This window comes from Archocentrus centrarchus, chromosome 9 (assembly GCF_007364275.1).
Source record: "Archocentrus centrarchus isolate MPI-CPG fArcCen1 chromosome 9, fArcCen1, whole genome shotgun sequence".
Lineage (NCBI taxonomy): Eukaryota > Metazoa > Chordata > Actinopteri > Cichliformes > Cichlidae > Archocentrus > Archocentrus centrarchus.
The window spans coordinates 889,781-910,660 of NC_044354.1; positions in this window are offsets into that span (position 1 = coordinate 889,781).

The following is a 20,880-nucleotide window of genomic DNA, read 5'->3' on the forward strand; positions in this document are numbered from 1 at the left end:
TATTTTACTGAATAACAAATTAAGAACTTATTTAGAGCTTCTTTGTGTCACTTTTAACAAAACATTATAATTTACAGTCGTGGAGACCCAAACGCAGGACACACAAACACCACAACTAACAGCAGGTTAGGTTTACTGATATCTCCACCCACTGACCAACCAGTTCTCCACAAACCAGCATCACCAATCCAGAATGATCCCTCAGAGCTCGGGGCACCTCGATTTTTGGATTTTTTTTTCCCCCCTGTTGGCAGCAAATAATATTTCAGCAATTTTATTGACTTATTTGCTTTAATGTATAATCCTAAAACAGCTCACCTATTTGTAGAATCCTGCTTTTATATTTGCAGCTGAAAGAATAAAGCAAAAACTGCCTCTCACTTTAATTTACTGAATAGTTTTCTGTCAGATTTCCTGTCTTAAAGATCAAGTTATGATTCCTTCAGCCTGGCAAGACTTTAATATAACAGCTCTTTTCTGCTTGTACTTACCAAAGTGCTTAAAGCATTCATAAGATACTTTTTCTTTACACGCTCACTGTTTCGTGTTACTTTCATCCTGATGCATTTAACCTTCATACTCTAACATCATAGTTTTATCTTCCTTTATGATATCAGTCACTGCTGTCAGCAGACTTTTCCATGTTTGTGAATGGTCACATGCTTTCATGTGATCACACTTGTAGATGGGGACAGCCTGGGTGGACTTATGGAGTCCATAACCACCTGACTGTATGAGATATTGTGGGTGTGTTGAATGTGCTTTGTGGTAAACCCAGAACACACAGAGAAAAACAGGATCTGACAAAAGACTAAAAGACAGGTGAGAACAGAACATGGGAGGAAACAACAAACAGCAGGTGAAAACAATGAGGGAATCGGGGAAGAGCCACAGGAAGAAAAGCAGTTACCAAAATAAACCAGGATGATGACAAAGATGGAGGCAAAGGCAGGGAAAACACTACCCAAACTCAAGAACACACAAACCTGGATTCCACACATATGTTACCAAATACGCCCAACAGTGGGAAACACGTGTGTCCATGTCTACATTCATCCACTGCAATTAAGTAACAGTTTGAACGTGCATTGTATCCACTTGTGAACACTTTCCTTAGAATATTCTGTTGTTCCCACTGCAGTCCTGGGATTTCTGAGAACCTGCCTACCTGGTGACCACCTGCTGCTCCACAACAACTCAGCCTCAGAGAAGCTCCTTTGCAAACAGCCTGGCTCCAAATTCTTTTTTTTAAAAAGTGTTTTCTGCAAGTGAAAAATGCCGAATGTCTTCACAGGGACTCTGTTTGCAAAAAAAAAAAAAATACTCAAACACACTGAGAAACCTGCAGGTGCTGGTGTGAAACTCGTGACTTCCTGCAGAACTCAGATCCTCTTCAATCCCATTTGTTTGTCTAATTTTCTTCCCAGGCACGCTATGATTACTCCTGGACTCTTCTAATTTGCGTCGATGCTGAAGACATATTTGCTACCAGTCAGGATTGTTCCCAACAAAGCCAGAGGAGTCAAATCGATGTGTGGCAGGGAATGTCAATGTGGCATTTGCTCCTATATGATATGTCTGTTTTGTTTTGTTTTATGAAAATGACATGTACAAGCATGCTTTGGAATCTAATAAAATTGTTAAAAACTAACCAAATAAGGTTTATGCAGTGCAGGCATCAAGTGTGTATTTGTATGAGCTTTTGGGGGATGCTTGAATCCTCAGTCACAGGCAAACACACAAACTACAACACACACACAAAGCTGCATTAGACTGTATGGTGAAACTAATCCTGTTACAGTGTCTGGAAATGTGTGTGCCCCTGCACGCTGTAACCTTGATTCAGTTGAGGGAGAGTCGCCACGGTCATAAAATCAGTGTTTTTTAGCCTCCTCTTTATTTTTTGTCTCTCTTTGTCCTTTTATTTTATCTACAAGTGGCACACGGTTCTTGTCGCCGGGCTTCCTTATCAAGGGCTGAGCAGAGCTCCACCCCCTAACCCTCCGTGGCCACCAGCGCGAGTGCCGTGAATGATTGCGCATTCATAGACCTTAATACAACACACACACACACACACACACACACACACACACACACACACACACACACACACACACACACACACACACACACACACACACACACACCATTCCTCAGAAATTTGTGGATTCTTTTGCCATGATAGCATCAGCAGCCATGATGAGAGTCTCCCATCCCACCACATTCCAGAGGAGCTCCGCTGGACTGAGATCTGATGATTGTGATTTGAGCTTTGTGGCATCGTGCATTATTATCACACTAGAAGCAGCCATCAGAATATGGGCTCACTGTGGTCATAATGTGATCAGATAGTCAGCAACAGCAATATTCAGGTCGGCTGTGAGATTTAAATGATGCTCATTTGGTTCTAAAGGACCCAAAGTGTGTCAGGAAAATATCCCCCACACCATTACACCCCCAACAACAACAACTATTGATGAGGGGCAGAGTGGATCTGTGCTTTCATGTTGTTTACACACAATGTGAATTTATTTTTGAAATTGAAATTGTCATAATCCTGGTTTTTGACCAGTGCTTTAGGTTTTGGACTTTGTGTTTTTATCTTTTCTGTCTGACTCTTAGTTTATTGTAGTTTTTGCTGTTATGAGTTTTGTACCTTTTTGCAGTTATTCCTGGATGGTTTCTTTATCTATAACCTAAAGCCTTCTTGGTTTCAGTTGTCTGGGGTCTGCTCTTGGTTATAGTTCATTTTTATTTAAATGCATGCTTCCGTTCTCCTACTTTTCCTGTGTTCTCCGTGTCTGCGTTTCTGTGTCACGTGTTTAGTTGCTTCCTGTTTTATTTTGATAGTCTCTTGCCTTGATTGCATTGTGTTCAGTTTTGCTTCCCCTCATCTTGTTACTTCTCTTCACCTGTGTCTTGGTATTTTTTATAGATTTCACCAAAGACAGGAAAACAAATGTTGTCATGTCAGGCTGCTAGTAACAAAGTAACAAAGATTCAGTTTAAAATGGACTCTTTGCTAAGTTGTAGACACAACACTGGTTCATCCCTTGAATGCCTTTTTTTTCAATGCTTGAATGATTCATAGCTGAGTGTTAAGTGGCTTAACCACTGACAACAACGACGGCGATGACAACAACCTCTAAAAATGGTGAGGTACGAGTTGAAAATTGTCCAAAGGACTTTGAAAGACCTCCAGAAAGCCTGGAGAACTCCTGCTCAGGACCACTTAGATTCAAAGATATGTGGGGTGGCTCAAGTCTTTACATGATTTAAATTTCCCCCCGTAGCTGATCATCTTCTTGGGGATGTCTACACCGCTTCCAGAGCAGCTTTCTATTAGTTCACCATGGAAGTCAAACCTCATCTGAAGAGTCATTGTTTATGAGTTCAGCTGAAGAGTTTCCAAGTGATCAGGAGCATATGTGTTTGGGGTTGTAAACCATGTATTGGTTCCCCAAGCTGAGACTGTAAATAGAGCTCCTGAGGCATCTGGAGAGGGGAATTCAGCAGAAAAGGTCTGAGCTATGGTTTGAGCCAGCGACCCGCCATGTGCCTGCACACCAACACAGAGTAACATCCAGATTACTGCATATCCAGAGGCACAAGTGCACAAGCTGAAAATGGTGCAGAAGTACACAAAGATAAATCTTGAAGAGGCCTCATATTTAAGTTGCTCCACCCAAGTGTCTCCTGTTTGATCTGTTGTGCAGAGTGTGGGCGACTTGTTAGTATGCGCTCCCCACTTCCAGTTTCCCATGTGTGACACAGTGGAATGGTAGGCAGCTGTCTTCTACCCAACATTAGTTGCAATTAAATGTGACCTCCTGGTTTCAAGTAAAGGATCTATAATTTTTTAAAAAGAAGAGGTAAACTTGCCATTTTAATTAATTTATTAATTAATTGAATTCAATTATGAGTCATACAAATGTTGATATAAAAACCATGACCCAAAAAGAACAAATAATAAGATCATACAACAATACCAGAATAACTCATAAACGTCCCCACCACCACAATCAGTGCAGAGACCACATTTCCTGCAGCAGTGAAGTAGGGCTCATGAGGAGATGCAACTGTCCTAATTTGATTTATTTATTTATTAAATCTTTTGTGAGTGTGTTGGAAAAATACCATAAATTGTTCCTGGCTCTCTTTAATAAAATCAATGCCCGCTCAAAATTAGTCAGTGCTGATGAGCCCATTTTAAAGATATCGGTAAGGTGCACGCGGTATTATGAGCCCAGAGAAGAATGCCTGTTTCCAGTAGATTCCAAATTGAAATCAAGTGAAGCAGACAGGAGGGATGTTGGCTCCATTTACCCTCAGCCTTCCCTCTCCTTATCTTCCCATCCCAGTGTGACATTGTCAGAGAAAGCTGTGCAGGTGGAAACAAAAACTCAGCTCGCTTAAATATACAACAGCAGAAAGGGGTCAAGAATCGGTGTGGAAACATTTTCAACCCTGCAGAGATTAAAAGGAGGCATTTGTATTGGTTCTGACAATGAAGAGACACTGTTTTCTTTCTAGTGTCATTGTGTAGAGGTCCTTGAAAATGATGGTGGAAACACTGCCATCCAACTAAAGAGCCTTTCATGTAGAGAGATGCAAAGGCAAAAAAGTGGCGATATTACGGAGATTTATATAATGGCCATGAGGTTGGAGCTCAACAGCATTTTTTAAAATAAATCTGAGTAACTTTACATTTCAATTATTCATAGCTGTTGAAAACTACGTTTAAATAGATGATAAATAAACATTTAACATTGAAATAATACAGATTACTTACTCAGCTCCACATTCCAGAAATCCACATTTCCTTATGATATCCATCAGAGTAGGAGGCATTTTTTACAGTGGGAAGTGATGAGCTGTGTGTGTGTGTGTGTGTGTGTGTGTGTGTGTGTGTGTGTGTGTGTGTGTGTGTGTGTGTGTGTGTGTGTGTGTGTGTGTGTGTGTGTGTGTGTGTGTGGTTTATTTTGGTCTTGGGGACCCTGACGTTTCACATGCTTCCTTTTGACTTTTTGTTTTGATTGAGTTAAATGTAAACAGCAGATTGTAAATAAACTCTTTAAGTGCAGCAGGACTCAGTTTGCGGTTTGCCGGCGTAGTTGTGTTACACTCCCTGTGACCCCGGGACCTCAGGTAGGTGGGTTGTAACAAGCTGTTTTCACTAGAAAAGATTTGGAGTTTTTGCCAGTTGGAATACAAACAGTCTAATCATGAATATAGAGTGGAAGTAATCACACAGTGAAGTAAAATATTAACTCTGTGCACCATGTTATAGTTCATCTTTAGGTTTACTTCAGCAAAAAATGCATGAACTGTATATGGATGATGGGCATGGCCATTGTTCTGAAGCCTTGATTTTGGCCTTTTAGCACTATTTTATTTATTTATTTATTTTATGTGACCATATTCGGATGAGATGGCAGACCTGATGGAGCAATGCCAGGCTGATATTGATTGGGCTGCTGTTTGTAGTTTTTACTTAAAAGCAGGTTAAAAAAATGAAGTCACTGAAAAACGAAGTATAACCTGATTTTTCTGCTGTAGGATTAAAACGGGACCATGAACGTTTTCAAATGACACAAATGAGTGGGAAGTGTTCGAAGTCATTGATCAGTTATGGTTATTTTCATATAGACTTTCATTTTTTTTTTTTTTCAGCCAGAGGAGCCACAGCTGTCATGGACGGTGGGTTTTTCATGCCTGAGTTTTGGCTTTAATTTTGTATTCTTGTGTTTTGGGTTTTTTTTTCTTTATAACAATTATTTCCTGGTTGGTTTCTTTGTGGCTTTAGGTTTGCATGGCTTTAATTCCTGGAGTTTCTGTTTATCCTGCCTCCCCTGTGTCTTGTTTAGTCTCCACCTCTGTTGTGTTACTACACCATTTTATTTTGGTAGTCTCTTTTGTCCCTTGTCTTTCATTTAGTTTTACTTCCTTTATCTTAGTATCCCTTGATTGTTTGCACCTGTATGTTTACCCACCTGTTCCCTGATCAGCCTCAGTCCTCCCTTTGTCCTTGTCGTACTGTTTTCCCTGTGTGTTCTCCATCAGTTCCAGGCTTTAATTTGCCGTTTCTTTTATAGATGCTGAGATTTGGGGGTTTTACCTTTGACCTTTGACCTGGATAAATGTTTGCTATTTTTTTAGCATCCATCTGCCTGTAGCGACTGCGTTTGGGTCCTTTCTGCCTGCATGATGACACCATTACAAAGAAAGCAGTTTTATACAATGGCTTTACTCATCAGACCCAGTTTTATAGAGTCTGAATATAACATTAAGCATCCACAATTAATATTCTCCTCCTGGACGTTTACCCTTTCAGCCAATGATAAATGATGAAATTGTTGGCTTGGAGCTGTATTTTATTAATCTGGATCCAGATCCAGGATTACAGCACATTTCAGAACCATCACGGCCATATGGACAAAATCTGTTCTGTCAATCTGGCGTCTAAATGAGTAAAACTGACTTATGTCTTATGCAGTTTCACAACAACTCAGCACACAATAGAAAACACTGTTGTCGCCGTTGTGGCTGCTGTACAGGTTGCACAGGCTGAAGTAGAACCATGTCGAGACCATAAGAACAATAAACTAATAAGCTGCTCAGAAAGCTCGACTCTTTGCTTAGATAACGGAACAAAGTGATCGATGTTAGTCCACTATTATTTCTTTTGCGTGTGCTTCTGTCAGATGAATGTCACTGTGGGCCAGTGGAGATGAATGCTGATGAATGTTGGAGGGAATGCTGGATGACAGCCGGAGTGGTCCTTGCAGGGAGATGAGTCAGGGAACCTGCCAGTCTCTTCCCAAATGATGACAATTCATTTTGTCTGGAGCTTTTTCTTTCACTATGGCAGGTGCAGAGGCGACAATCAATAGCCTTTTCTTGTTCTGACTTTCTCCCCCCACTATCTCCTCACCCCGTGTCTCCTCCCCAGCTCTGTATGTGTCTGCGTTTTCTTTTTTCTTTTCAGTCTCGCCTGCTCTGTTGAACTCTTCCCCCACTCTGTTGTATCTTAGCCAGCTCGTCTCCTCCCTCCTCCCCGGTTGCCTTTTCCTCCTCTGCATCCTCTCGTTCCATCATCCGTGACTCTCAGCGGCACATATCGGTGGATAACTAATGGTAATGGACTTTGCTCCCTGATGTGGGAATTCTGCAATCATCCACTCTGCATGACACATGCGTTGATGGCCTTAATTTTCTCAGACTTTAATGCCCCTCCACATCATCAGCAGCGAGAAGACAGAGCGCACAAATAAGCACTGCTAACAGTGAGAGTGATTAATCCTGTCAGTGGAAGTGTTCTTCTTTGATGTGCTGGTATTTCAATCAACTTTGGTAAATAGTCTGTACAGAGTACGTCATGAAATCCAACTCATGACCTTCCTGACTTGATTTATCTTTGTTACGTTTGATGATTTTTAACTAAGATGGCTATAAAAACAAGACATGATCACCAAGGCATCACTGGATGGTGACACATTTCAGTATGATTTTCTCCTCAAGTATCAGCCATTAATTTGTCTAGAGCAGATAATGTGTGAGTCATGCAGTCCCACAGCAAGAGAGAATGAATTTATCAAATCCTGATTTTTAGAAGTAGAATTCATTTTTGGTGCTCGTGTACGTGCATTTATAGATGATGACTACAAATACAAAGTAAAACTCCCACCTTTTCCTCTGACTTTCATTATTTTCCATCTTGCTTTTAGTGTTTCAAAATTGAATAATTTGCAAGAATGTTTTCATGCATCAGTCAAAATATCTCAGAAAGCTTCAAAATCATGTGAAATACACAAATTAGATGTCATGCTTTTCTAGCCCGTCACTTCTCACGTGCAGCACTGATGTGCAGTGCTGTCTCTTGCACGCTCACGCGCCTGTTAAGTGACTAAGAATAAAGATTTCACTGATTATAAATGTGCCATATGGCATTTTCTGGGAACTATTAAAGTATGTAAATACACTCAGTAACTCATCAGAACGCACCATGTCCCCCGAGGTTTATTAAATGTGATAAGATACATTATTTCAATGCAGCCGTGAAGCCACTTCATTTACATTTATTTACCATTACAGATGTTAGAGAAGAAGCTAAAGGCTGCTTTCACAAATAATTTGAAACTTTTCTTAAAAACAGTCGTACACTCAGCTGCAGGCAGCTTATTTTGCTTTGTATACTTTTCCTCGTCTACATGAGCAAATTTTGTTAGTCTTGTCAATCAAACCAGCAACTACACATATTGGGTCGAATCTGATCTAGGCACATATTTTAGTTAACAGTATTTTTATCATCGTTATGACTTTTTTCTACTGTTTTAATCCAACATCCGTTTTTCTGCCACTCCAGGTCGCGGGGGCAGCAATCTAAGCAATGAAGCTCAATGAAGCCAGCAGAATCACATCACCCCCAAATCTATTTCATTTGGGCTATGATTAAAGAATAGAATAGAACACTTTAAAGCTCTTCTATATATGCCCAAAAAGTGTCATAGATGGCCGTAGGTTTAATTACATCTTAATTACATCAATTCAGTATCAAAAGTTTTCTTTTTTGCTGTCATTTTGATGCTGCACAGTCAGGTGAAAGCAGGAACAGTGACTCAGTTGGTCTTCTTTGAAACTGACAGCTGCTAGTTTCAAAGTTTTTTTGGTGAATTTTCAGAGGCCTGATTTGCATAAAGTAGCTCATACCTCAAATTTAGCCAAATGACGTGCTGGCAACTTGACAACCCGTCCCTCAAAAAGCATTGTGACTCCACCAAAACGTACTGCATGTAAATAACCAGATATGTGCCATCAATCTAAAAGTTGGTTTTCTTTGGCCTGGCTCTGGTGCCAGCTCCTTATGTAAAACATTACTGTAAGATGACCCCTGGTTCCACATCCAAAACATGGAAAAGCTATTACTTCTACATCCAAGGATGAGAAGACACTTGAGTACCGGGCAAAACAACAACCCAGCTCAGCATCCTGCTCCACTTCAGTCACCATGGAAGCAGCATCAAAGCCAGATGTCTTGCTTTAATCTACTGGACCGGTCTTTAAAGGCTCCCCGTCAGCCTGACCAACCTGACTGTGCCATCGAACCTGGATTTTCATCCCTGTGAGCTGACTAAGTGTAAGAGCTGTGTTTGGATAAGTCTTCTGCCTCCTTGCGCAGATATCTTTTTCTCTGTCATGCATCCCCAATCTCATTGTCCTATTTTGTGTTTAATCTCCCTGTTTGTCACTCTGTCACACACTCACACACACACACACACTCCTGAACAACACTGGCTGAAAATAACACTGGGCCTGCGATCACCCATGGGAGGAAGCAGGAATATGTTTGCATGATGTCACAGAGGAGTAATGGCAGCTAATCAAAGGCATCTGTTTCTTCAGAGTGCCAGCACCATCTCAACACAACACAAGCCAAAACTGTGGACAAGTGGAAAAAAAATGTCTGTATTTCATCTCCAGAAAACTGAGCCAACACATGGTCATTTTTGGCTTTTCAGCTGCAGCATTTTCTGTCCATTTTCTCCTCAAGTAGGACGTGCATCTCTCCTCTCAGCCATCAAATCTTAAAACAACAAGCCTCAGAGAGGATGTTATTTTCCTCTGTGACACTGAAACACATGTCCAGCTGCTGACAGCTTGTGTTTTGTGAATGCGCTTGTCAGTGTGCTGTTTGTGACTTAGCTCCCCTCTGTGAAAGGCGCAGCCTTCCCCTTCACTTCTCTCCCTGGGAAGAAAAACACGTCTGTGATCAAGGCTGAGAAGTGGAAATGTAGGATGAAGGGAAAGGGCACCGGGGAAACGGGAGGTAATCTGCCTGCCTCCCCAAGTCAAATAAGAAAAAGTGAGATAAATGTTTGTGTAAACTCTCAGGAGCAGCTGTTTCTATTTTTTTTTTCAGAGATTCTCAAATATGCAAACAGATTCTGAAATGGCACAACGATAAATTAGGATGCAAGTAGATATAAATTTGTGTTACCCGTCAGCTGAAAGCCACAGAAGTCAATAATATAAACAATTTATCTTTATTTACAATTTTAGTTTTTGGATGCCAACGCTGCTTGATGCTCCGCCCACCGTCTCCAAGGAAGACCTGGGGGACTCTACGCTGATAACTGGCTGGCAGTGGAGTCACTGGAGCATCATCCTAAATCCAGCCACAGAGGTTTGATTGAGCAGTGCATTCCTCTGGTGGGCTGAAGCAGCTGATCTATAGGAGACCAACCACGTTCTCATTGTGTTTGCTTGACTGTAGCTGGAGAGAATGTCCTGAGTGCTTTTTCTTGGTTTCCTGAAAGTTGACTGAGTGCCAGTGGTGCATAAATTATACTGGACTGATTTAGCTAGGACCGAGAAGCTCGAGTTCTGTGGGGTTTGCTTCACAGTTGTATTTGTTTTCAATGGTTCATAGTGTTACAAAATAAATGGCCTGCTTTTATTTTTTTTTTTTTAAGATTAAATTGCCTTTTTTTAAATGATATTTGGGTGCTTAACCTTCAATGAAGTGTAAAAATTGCAATAAGCTTTCATTCTGAATAGTGTTACATCATATCTAATCTGGAAGAGTCCCTCCCACCGTCTCCTACACCTGTCCATAACTAGCTGACGTGGGAGGGTCGTCAGGTGATAAAGCTCACCCCAGACCTTTCAGGTATATAAAATCTGGCCCATTTAACTTACCCATTTCAGCTCAACTTGCCATATTTTTACACCCTCAACCATGTTTTCACCCCCAAGTCGTCACATCCTGATGCTCAGTCATGACTACATATCGGCTTCAAATTATTATGCAGGTATTCCTTACGCACAGCGGTTCTCAAACTTTTTCCCCCACATCACCGGATGAAGTCGTTTCACGCCCCACGCGAAGCACGATGGCTGCATATACCAACGTGTCCTCCAATCAGCCTCCGATCCAAACGGAAGTATCTGCTGTTTCTGCATGTACACAGCAGACGGTGGAGAGTTTCACCAGTCGCTGTGCTAACGTTCTTGTTCCGCCGTGAGAATGACTTTTCTCCCGGGGCGTTCCCTCGCCACCTGTCATGACCCGGTCGCGCCCCACAGTTTGAGAAACGCTGCTTTAGCATAACTTCAACATGCAGTGCAGAACAATAAAAAGGACCAAAGACTTTGAACTGTAGTAAATATGAGATGTAAGAATACTGTAAGGCTTAAAGGTTGCATCATGAGTAATATTTTGCATTGGTATTGTTAAGTATTGAAAGTATTGGTATGCCAGGCTTCACTTCAACTAATCTGATTCCCTAACCTGAGCCTCCCAAACTTATTTTGGTGCCTTTTGGAGTATTTAATGGGAAGACTCGGCTGACTTTGTTGTCCTGCCTGTTTAAGAAGTCTGCACTCCAACATTTCTGTTATTTACAAAACAAGCCTTTTTAGTGTATTAAATTTTGCTCTGGTAAAAAGCAGACATTGTCCATGTTTTAGAAATTAATTTCTAAAGTCACTAAGAGATCGATATTGAAAACACTGATTCATTTCAGCCCTAAAAAAAGAGAAAAGGTGTTCACGCAGCGCATCAAAGCAAAAACCTGCAGCAACATTTAAACAACTCCAAAGCTGAAAACTTCTTGTTTGTGGAGGTTTGTCTGCCAGGTCTGATCTTCCAGTAAAACAGCACGTGGATAAAAGTCAAAATCCCCACATTTCAGACATCCTCAGCAGCCTGTGAACTCAGCGCCATAGGATAAGGCTTTAAGTTTTAGCAATCGTACCTGGAGGTGTGCCCCTGTCCACATATCCAACACCCAAATATGAATGAAAACAACACCCCTTATAATTTCCCCGGCAGAGGAAAGAGTGGCTTGAAGCTCGGATCAGCAGCACATTTGCAGCAGGGTGCAGGGGAGCCGTGTCTCTACAACCGAGCAGTGTTTGAAGTGTGCTCTGGGGCTTCTGCCAGGCTTTGAAACACAGCTGTCCTGTGTCTGATAGCTCCAGAGGAACAGTAACCAAATCATCATTTGTTCCTGTAATCCTTAGGGACAGGTGCAGGTAAGAGAGTGACGGGTATCACAGGTGAGTTGCGGCACAGAGTAGGAAGTGAGTGGAGTTAAGACACCAAAAGTTAAAAGGTGGTCGGCTGAGATTCAGCTTAATGACCTAATAATTCATCAGGTCTTGCTGCAATGTCACATCACAGAGCACAGATGGTGGTGAGCAGGGAACAGTGTCTTCCCCGCAGTTTTATGTTTTAATCTGGTAGGAAACCAATTATGCTTGACGGATTTAATATTACGAGATTGAACCAGAGTGAGGCACAATGTAGCTGCTCTCCGTGCATTCGGATATGCAACATTTGTCACTGCATCCACACCATTCCCTGTGCTCTTAATATCAGACGGCACAAACACAGGTTTGCAAAATGATCCGTCACCTGCTTTTAATTATAGAAAGGACAGATTTTGATATTCATCAGTGGAATAAAACATACTGAAACATTAATTCTTGTGTTCTGCTGTTATGGAATTTTTTTATTGCTCAGAACATTAATTGTGAAGATTATTGGCGGGTTAACTGAAGAAATCAAAATGATGATTAATTGCATTCTCACATCAAACACAAGCTCCACTCCTTTTAGGGATTTCATTTTGTTTTGCAGCATCTGCTGCAGAAGCAGCTGGATCCCACACATGAACCCCAGCGTTTCAAAAAGTTCCCAGTTGTAGCCTTTGTTTAACCATAATAGATCTGACAGCCCTGCGATCAATCAGTTTTGATAGGCTGGAGGTCTTTTATGGCAATATCTAAAGTTACAAATGCAAAACAGCAGGAAATGAACCAATTTATGTCATGAGAGACGAGCTTTGTGTTTGAGGAAATCAGCTGCAGAGAAATGATGAATTACATCAGGAACTGCTTACCTGGCTGCAAACCAACCTGAGAGACGGCACGTGCCAAGATAGGATCTGTGTTTTTCCTCAGAATAAAACCACCATATCAGGATATTTCGTTGACTAAGGAAATAATAAATTCCTACAAAATAACATAATGTAAAAAAAATTGCATTATCTGCACTGTATTGGGAGCAAATAATAGGATTCTTAGGATATGATTCCTGACATGCTTCTATTTCATTAATATATCAACTAAGGTTAATATGAATGTAAGAACCTGCCTGTTAGATGGGCAAGATTTAATACTTGTCCATCTCTACGGATGCACCCTTTACTGTCTAATCAAGCTCTCTGAATAGCTGGTGTTTAGCTACTTATTTTTCTGCTTTTATTTTTTATTATTTGAAAGAAAGTAACCATCTTCCAACTTAATTGACAGACAGAGACCAAGACTGCTCCCCATCCAAAGGGAAGACATTTCCTGAAATCCTACATCCTGTGGTTTCTCTCCCAAGTCATCACATCCCGATGCTTTGCCATGACTGCAAATGATAATGCAGGTATCCCTTTAGCATAATTTTACAACATGCAGTGCAGTCCAGCTGAGTTAAAAAGGATTCTCAGCATCAGAAGTAGGTGACATAACTGTGACGGCTGATGCAAAAACATCACAGATATGCACCGTCCAGAAAGGTGACGCAAACGGGAACGATATCCAAAGGAAACGAAGAGTCATATTAGTTTAGGAAGGTTTCCAAATTATTATGCCATAACTTGCTGGCATATCTTGAACCTTCAACAAAATGTAAAATATAATTATAATAGCTTAAAACTGTGTTTAAGGTTCAACACAGGTTTGCATCAGTTATTTCTGACTTTGTATTTTCACCATTTAGGGTGACTCATTAAGACCAGTTATCACTAATTTTTACATCCAACTGTGTCCCTTTGTTTCTTCTAAAATTCAGCCTTTGTGAGGAAATATTTTCCCCTGTGGTTATTATTCATACGATCTGCATGAAGCAACAACGTAAGAACAGCCTGAGGTGAAGTGAGAAGAAGCATTTTGTAATTCATCTTCTGGACAATGTAGTTTCAATACAGCAAACTTTCAGTGTCCCATTATTCATTCATAGTGTCGGTGCAGTCAGATTCTCCCCAGCAGTTTTCTTTTCCTCACTCATTTTTCTTTCCTTAAATCAAGGTCGAGGTGAAGTGATTAGAGAAAGGAAACAGAGACTGTCAGTGAAATAAAGACAGGAACCAAGACTCAACAAATAAATGCATCCGTTTTCTTCCACTTACCCTTTTCAGGGTCACGGGTGGTGGTGGTGGGGGGGGGCTGGCTGCCATAGGGCTAGAGGTGGAGTACACCTGGACAGGTCACCAGCCTGTCGCAGGGCCAACACAGACAATCATTCACTAACCCAACCCCACAAACTGGACACCCAGCCAGACGGTGGATTCGAACCCAGGACCTTCTTGGTGTGAGGCAACAGTGAAATACCTTTAGCTTTAATGTAATGAAAACAAATAGAAAATATAAAGTCTGGTATTAAAGCTTTTTATTTCAGATCTCTCTGTGAGTAGCTTTCAGAGTAACTTTGTTCAGCAGAATGGTCGTGATTAGTTACAGTAGTAAATTTCATGGACAGGTAATTAGAGTAATTGCTTAGAAATAATGAGGAGGCTGTTTCCCCTAAAATTAATAAATCCTTATCGATGGATGATGGCCTCATGTGGGCAATGAATTAAATTTAAATCAAACTAGAAAATGGGATGTGATTTACATTTGAATTTTTTTGTCTTTTCTTTTCGTGTACAACACAAATATGAAACTCCTTCAAACTTGAGGTCAAACCCAACTACCATATATTAATTTATAATTCAATCCATCCAAGCCATCAAACTCATCTCCGTGGTCACCACCAAGGACGAGATGGCAGTTATGATCCCTGCACCTCCTCTCCCACCACCACATCTCCTGCAGAAGATCATTAATCTGAGTGTGTGCACTTTAGACTGAGCTGCAAATAGGCCCTAACTGCCTCCCTGCAGTTCCTGCCACAGATGATTATCATTGCAACGATTAAAACACTGACTAATGCATCCCCTCAGGGTATGCCGCTGCCCATCTCCTACATCACTGCCACTGACCCTCTTGTTAGCCCAAATCTGCCCAGATGGAGGGAAGAGAGATTACCACCAGTGCTCTCCTTGCCAAGAGCTCATCGACTCTCATGCAACATGAGTGTATTAACAAGCCTCAGGTGCTTGTTTTGTCTTTGTCAGCTTCAGTGGATGTTTTAGTTTGGCCTCAAATTTGGTTACAAATGTTTTTGTTCAGTTAATTTAAATAGTGTCACGTGTAGGTCACGTGTAGGGGGGGGGTGCTACTCTGAGTAATCAAGCCCTTTATTACTTTTCAGAAGCTCACACAAAATGTTTCCATGAGCTTCATTCACTGACTAACTTCTCAAACTGTCTCATTAACAGGATACTTGAGAAGTGCATCATTACTCAGAATCACACTTAATCATTTTTTTTTCCCCCAAATGTGCGAGTGTTTTTTGGAGTGTGAAATCGCTCAGATGAATTGATTCTCGTTTTTTTTTTTTTTTATTTCTGCAACGTAATCGCTGGATAATGGGCTCAGAGCTGAAGGCGTGTTCACATCAATTAATGCTATTCAGGGAGAACCCAATAATTGATTGCTGCTACACTAACACAGCCCAACCATACTGCTTTCATTTTCAGTGCAATTAAGGGCTTGCGATTGTAGATCTCATCATAAATCTTAATCAGGATTCTTGCATTTGTAAGTGGAAAATGAAATCCTTTATGTATTTATATACCCCTTTAATTCAGCTTCTTGGCAATAGAGTATGACAGCAGAGCCGTGCTCGGCAGGAAAAATAAAAAGAACTGCACTCGACACCAGACGGGGCGGAACCACAATATTAAAACAGGAGCTGAGCTGGAGCTGTGTCCTAAATGAAGAGCAGGGAAAAAATCTGCTGGACATTGCTGTTCGAAATGTTTTGTATGCTGTAGAGTCATTGAGAGTCACAGGCATGAGGACGTCCCAGCAAATGTCATTAAGACAGTAAAAATCCATCAATCCATTTTCTCCCACTTATCCAGGGCTGGGTCGCGGGGGCAGCAACCTAAGTAGAGAAGCCCAGACCTCCCTCTCCTAAGCCACCTCCTGCAGCTCATTGGTGGTGGTGGTGGTGGTGGTGGGGGAAGGGGGGGGGAGATATAGCCGAGAGATATAATCTCTCCAGCGTGTCCTGGGTCTGCCCCGGGGCCTCCTCCCGGTGGGACATGCCCGGAACACCTCACCCAAGAGGCACCCAGGAAGCATCCTAATCAGAGCCCTGAACCACTTCAACTGGCTCCTTTCACACTCAGGTCCCTCTTCACCACGACAGACCGGTGCAGCGTCCGCATCACTGTAGACACAGCCCCGATCCGTCTCTCGATCTCCCAATCCCTTCTCCTGTCACTTGTGAGTAAGACCCCGAGATACTTGAACTCCTCCACCTGGGAGGAGCTGATCTTCAGGCTAGCCACTTTCCACTGTGAGCTGGAGCCCACCACCTGATGAAGGCAACAGGACCGCATCAGTAAAAACCCCATCAGGGTTATTAAGGAAGATGGCCATGTGTGTGTATATTGCTTCCAGACTGATGTGTCACAGATTCTATAGCCAAGTAATGAGTAACAGTTGAAATGTCATTGTCAGGCCTTCTACCTCTGTGTATGAATGACACTTCCTGCAGCTCCCAACAGGCTGCAGTCACCCACATGACTTCTATCACTGTGCTGTTTTCATTCTCATTCATTAGCATCACCACTTTACGTCTGCAATAACATACATGAAAGTGGTCCCCTCACTGACATGTGAAGTGCTCGTCACTGAAAACCAGCACTGGGTGTGAGACTGTGCGGTATGCAGGCTTCATACAGTCATCAGCAAAGATGAATGGGTTAAAGTGTCCAGACCAAATGCCTTGGGCACGCAGTTGAATTGAAGTGTGCTTTTACTGAGCTTGATAGACTCACAATGAATGGAACATGTGGGTGCGTTTAAAGTTACATTCATCAACAGAAGTTTAAACTGTAGCAGAAAACCTTGGCATGTTTCTCTGCATTCGTGACTCAATTTGTTTAAAAAGTAAAATTGTTGAATATCCAAGCTGAGCATAAAATGGAACAAAATGTCTTTGTCGTCTGAGGCCCTCCCCTTTGTAAGAGTGGAAAAGCAACATATGGAGAAATAGAATTTATTGAGTATTGAGTATTTCTTTATTTGTTTAAGAAGGACAACACATATTGACAAACATCTGTAACAATGTACAATATGCCAGATTATAGCCTTAAGGCTAATTTCCATCCGTAGTCCTCCTAACAAAACTAATATCACCTGAGAGATGGTTGGCTTGCAATGTTTCCTGCTTAGACTCCACCTGCCTTCATTTGTGACCCATGGATTTATTCCCTATGACTCTGATGGACCACATTTTTCACTGCTGTCACATTTTTCCCCCTCTCGTCACTAATGAGTCAAAGTCAAGCTCTTTAGCCTAGCCTTTTACCATTCATGGCTGTCTCTACAAATTTGGATTCTAATGAACTGTTGCTGACCACTTTTCCTGCTAATTGTGAGCATTTTGCCAAATAAACTGTGATAAACTTTATGGAGTACAACGCAGGCACACGATGGCAGATACATTTGTTGAGGAAACCTTGTTCAGCAGACTGTTTCAAAGTCATGGGCAAAGCCCCTGAAGGACAGATTTAACACCTAGGAAGAAGAATGGGCATCTCTGGTGCATTCACTAACTGGGTGATGAATGAATTACAGCATCTAAATTTAGCAGGGCAGTCTACCTTGAAATCGGGCTAGACTTCCATCGTAGGAACACAGACAGGCAGTTTCTTACGTCACAAGCCACGACCTCTATTTCTGCAGGAGAAAGATTGATGTCTGACCAAACATTTCATGGTTGCCAGGAAAAAATCCAGGAGATGGTGTGTCGCTAACGCATTTGTCTGACTGGTCAGGGCTTATCGGCAGCATCATTCTGTCTTAGAGGAGCGTCTGATGCTAATGATGTGTGCAAATAGAATTTTTGGCATGCAAACATTTATCAGAGGCTGTGCTGATCCAGAAATTATCACAAAAATGACTTGGTGTACTTTTCATTTATTTAAGGAAACATTTACAGCTTTGTAAGTTAAACAGGTTCATTAATTAGCTAAAATAGTGTGGTTAATTTCAGGATGGCACATCTTAAAAATACAGTATTTTCTGCCACAGGTGATGCATATTTAAGTTAATGGCAAATACAGTCACAGTTAAACATACAGTAGCATTCATAGCAGCATTCTGTTGGGGCAAGCAGGGCACGTAACCGTTTGTGAAATCCACAGTCATAATCTCTCTTCTGTTCCATAAGCTCCTCTTATTGCCTGTTTTCTCCCCCATGTATATTACTGCTGTTTTTTAGCTGCAGTTGGCTCTCTAGAAGCAGGCACTCTGCTTGCCTCTGAGTCCACTGAACTCCAAAGCATCTGTTGATCTTTCACAGGCGTGTCCACGAACCATAAACAACAGCTTGGGCTGATCGAGTGGAGAGACCAGCAGGTTCTTCTGGTTGTTTGTGCACGTACGTTATTGATAAACCTGTGGTCTTTGATGGGAAACGTGTCAGACAAGCTGCCGTGGCCTCTGCTTTCGCTGCTCTGAGATCAGTTTCCATCTGCACGTTTGTGGAAACAGAGCTAGCCTTAGCAAGTAAACTGTAAACTGTGCAGGTTCCACCAGCGTTTTTAAAACATATACATTACTTTAAAAACTGAATTCAATTCAATAATGAATGCTTTGATGTTATGTTATACATCAACTTAACATACTATAAACAGCTAGCACCTGCCTGTACCCTCATGTAACACTACTTTGTACCTCAAAGTGGCGTCGTGGGTAGCTGTAGACTCAAGCTTCCCTCAGTCTAACATGTGAGAGAGGAAAAAGTAGTCCTGATGCAGTTTTTATGTTTTATGCATTCTATGATTTCAGCCTCTTCACAAAAAACAGCATCAATGTTGCAGAAGTGAGAATGCAGAGAATTTAATTTAAAAAAAAATCAGTCAGGAGAAGAGACGTGGGTATTATTATAATTTTTAAAAACAATAGGTTACTCTTCTCTTGCCACACTTACACTTTCTCACATGTCACTTGCAATTTCCACCAATATCAGACAAAGCCGGGGTTGTCCAGGTTATCAGGTAGCTCATTGTGCAGATTTGATGACTTACCTCCTTTAACAGTACCTGCTAGCATTTTGTACATTTAACCACGGTTGAATTGCACAAGTATTAAAATAAAAATGTCTCAGAGCTACAAAAATAACAGTGCCTTTAGCTACTATGTAATTTTCGACGCATATCAACTTTAAAATTGTGGAGAACAGAAGAGCTGAGTCATCTCTTAGAGGCAGGACCTCATCAGCAGAGAGCCACATTTAAATCACACTGAAAACACACTCAGTAACATAGAATGTGCAGCAATTTTTAAGAGAGGAGCACAAAATATTTTGCAGCATATTGGGAAAACAACATTGACAAATGTAACAGGAAACAAGATCAAAAATCTCTTTCACTTAGACCATCAGCCATTATATTTCAATCCTGTATAACCTGCTATCCAAGACAGTTTTACCAGCCTGAGGCTCGAATCCCTTCAGTTTATGCACAAACAGCTGAAATGAATATGTTCCTCAGATGTTTTAATGGAGATTTTCTTTTTCACATTCTCGTCCCTGATCACCGTCTGAACCGGTTCAATTTACCAGAAGTGTCCCTCGTTGATTGCTACTTTACAAGGAAAAAATTACCAACAACTTGATGGATGATTGAAGCCAAAGATGCCTCATCTTTCTGAACTCCAGCCCATTCCAGTGTCAGTCCCTCAGGGACCACAGTTTAGATGGTTGATGGCAGAGAAGAAGGCTAACAGGCCATCTTTTGAAGTGCTAAATTTAATTACAGTGCAAAAATTAATGCAACAGCAAGAGAGCATTGTTACAGAGGAGCAAGTAGGAGAGGGGGCGTGTGACAGTCCCAGCATGATGGGGAGTAGAAATTACACCCCGACATGACAAATCACAATTTTGTCTTAAGCTGTACAAACTCTGCCCCTGATTTAGGGGAGGGAAAACTCCATCATTTAGCTGGGGGGGTTGGGGACTACTAGGAAAGCAACTAAAGAGGGATCCCTTCGCCAGCACGAGTGAAAAAGATGCTGATAAAGGACCCTGAAGGTGCTTTGCTCTCCTGCTAATTACCACCAGTTTCCACCATCCTGAAGTGTATCTGTAGCATGTGTAATAAAGGTTTATATCTTCATTTGGAAACTGATTTGCATAGTGCTTTAGGGACTTTCCCCACATAAACACATTGTGCTTACCCAGAATAATGAGCAAAACCTGAGTATGTCGGGTTTTTTTACGGCTCTCTCCCCCTGTTGCTCTTACCAGGCGGAGGGGAGACCAATGGAAGCAAATGCACCTTGAGAAAAGCTCCACACTTCACAGAAACTCGCAGGAGATGAGCAGGTTTCGTTTCCAGGATTTATTGAAGCACAAAGTTAAACAAAGTTCGAGATATCAAAAAGTTAAACAAAATACAAGATAGCAAAAGTTAAACAAAATGCAAGAAAGCAAAAAGCCTCCCGAGAGTGAGCGCCTTGGTGCTGTTATAAGGTGGTAGAAAAGCAAAGAAATAAACGTCCAGAGTTTAACAGAATATAAAAACAGAAGCCCTCTCGGGAGTGAGAGCCTGCAGCCGCTGCAAACACGGGTGAGAGGAAGAGCAAAGAAGAGCGCTCCCTCCCAAGTTTGCCATGCCCTTATATAGCCCAATCTCACACCTCCTGCAGCTGTTATCAGGGGAGGGGACATATTAAGATGCTCCTTTAAGCAACAGTTCTATGAAT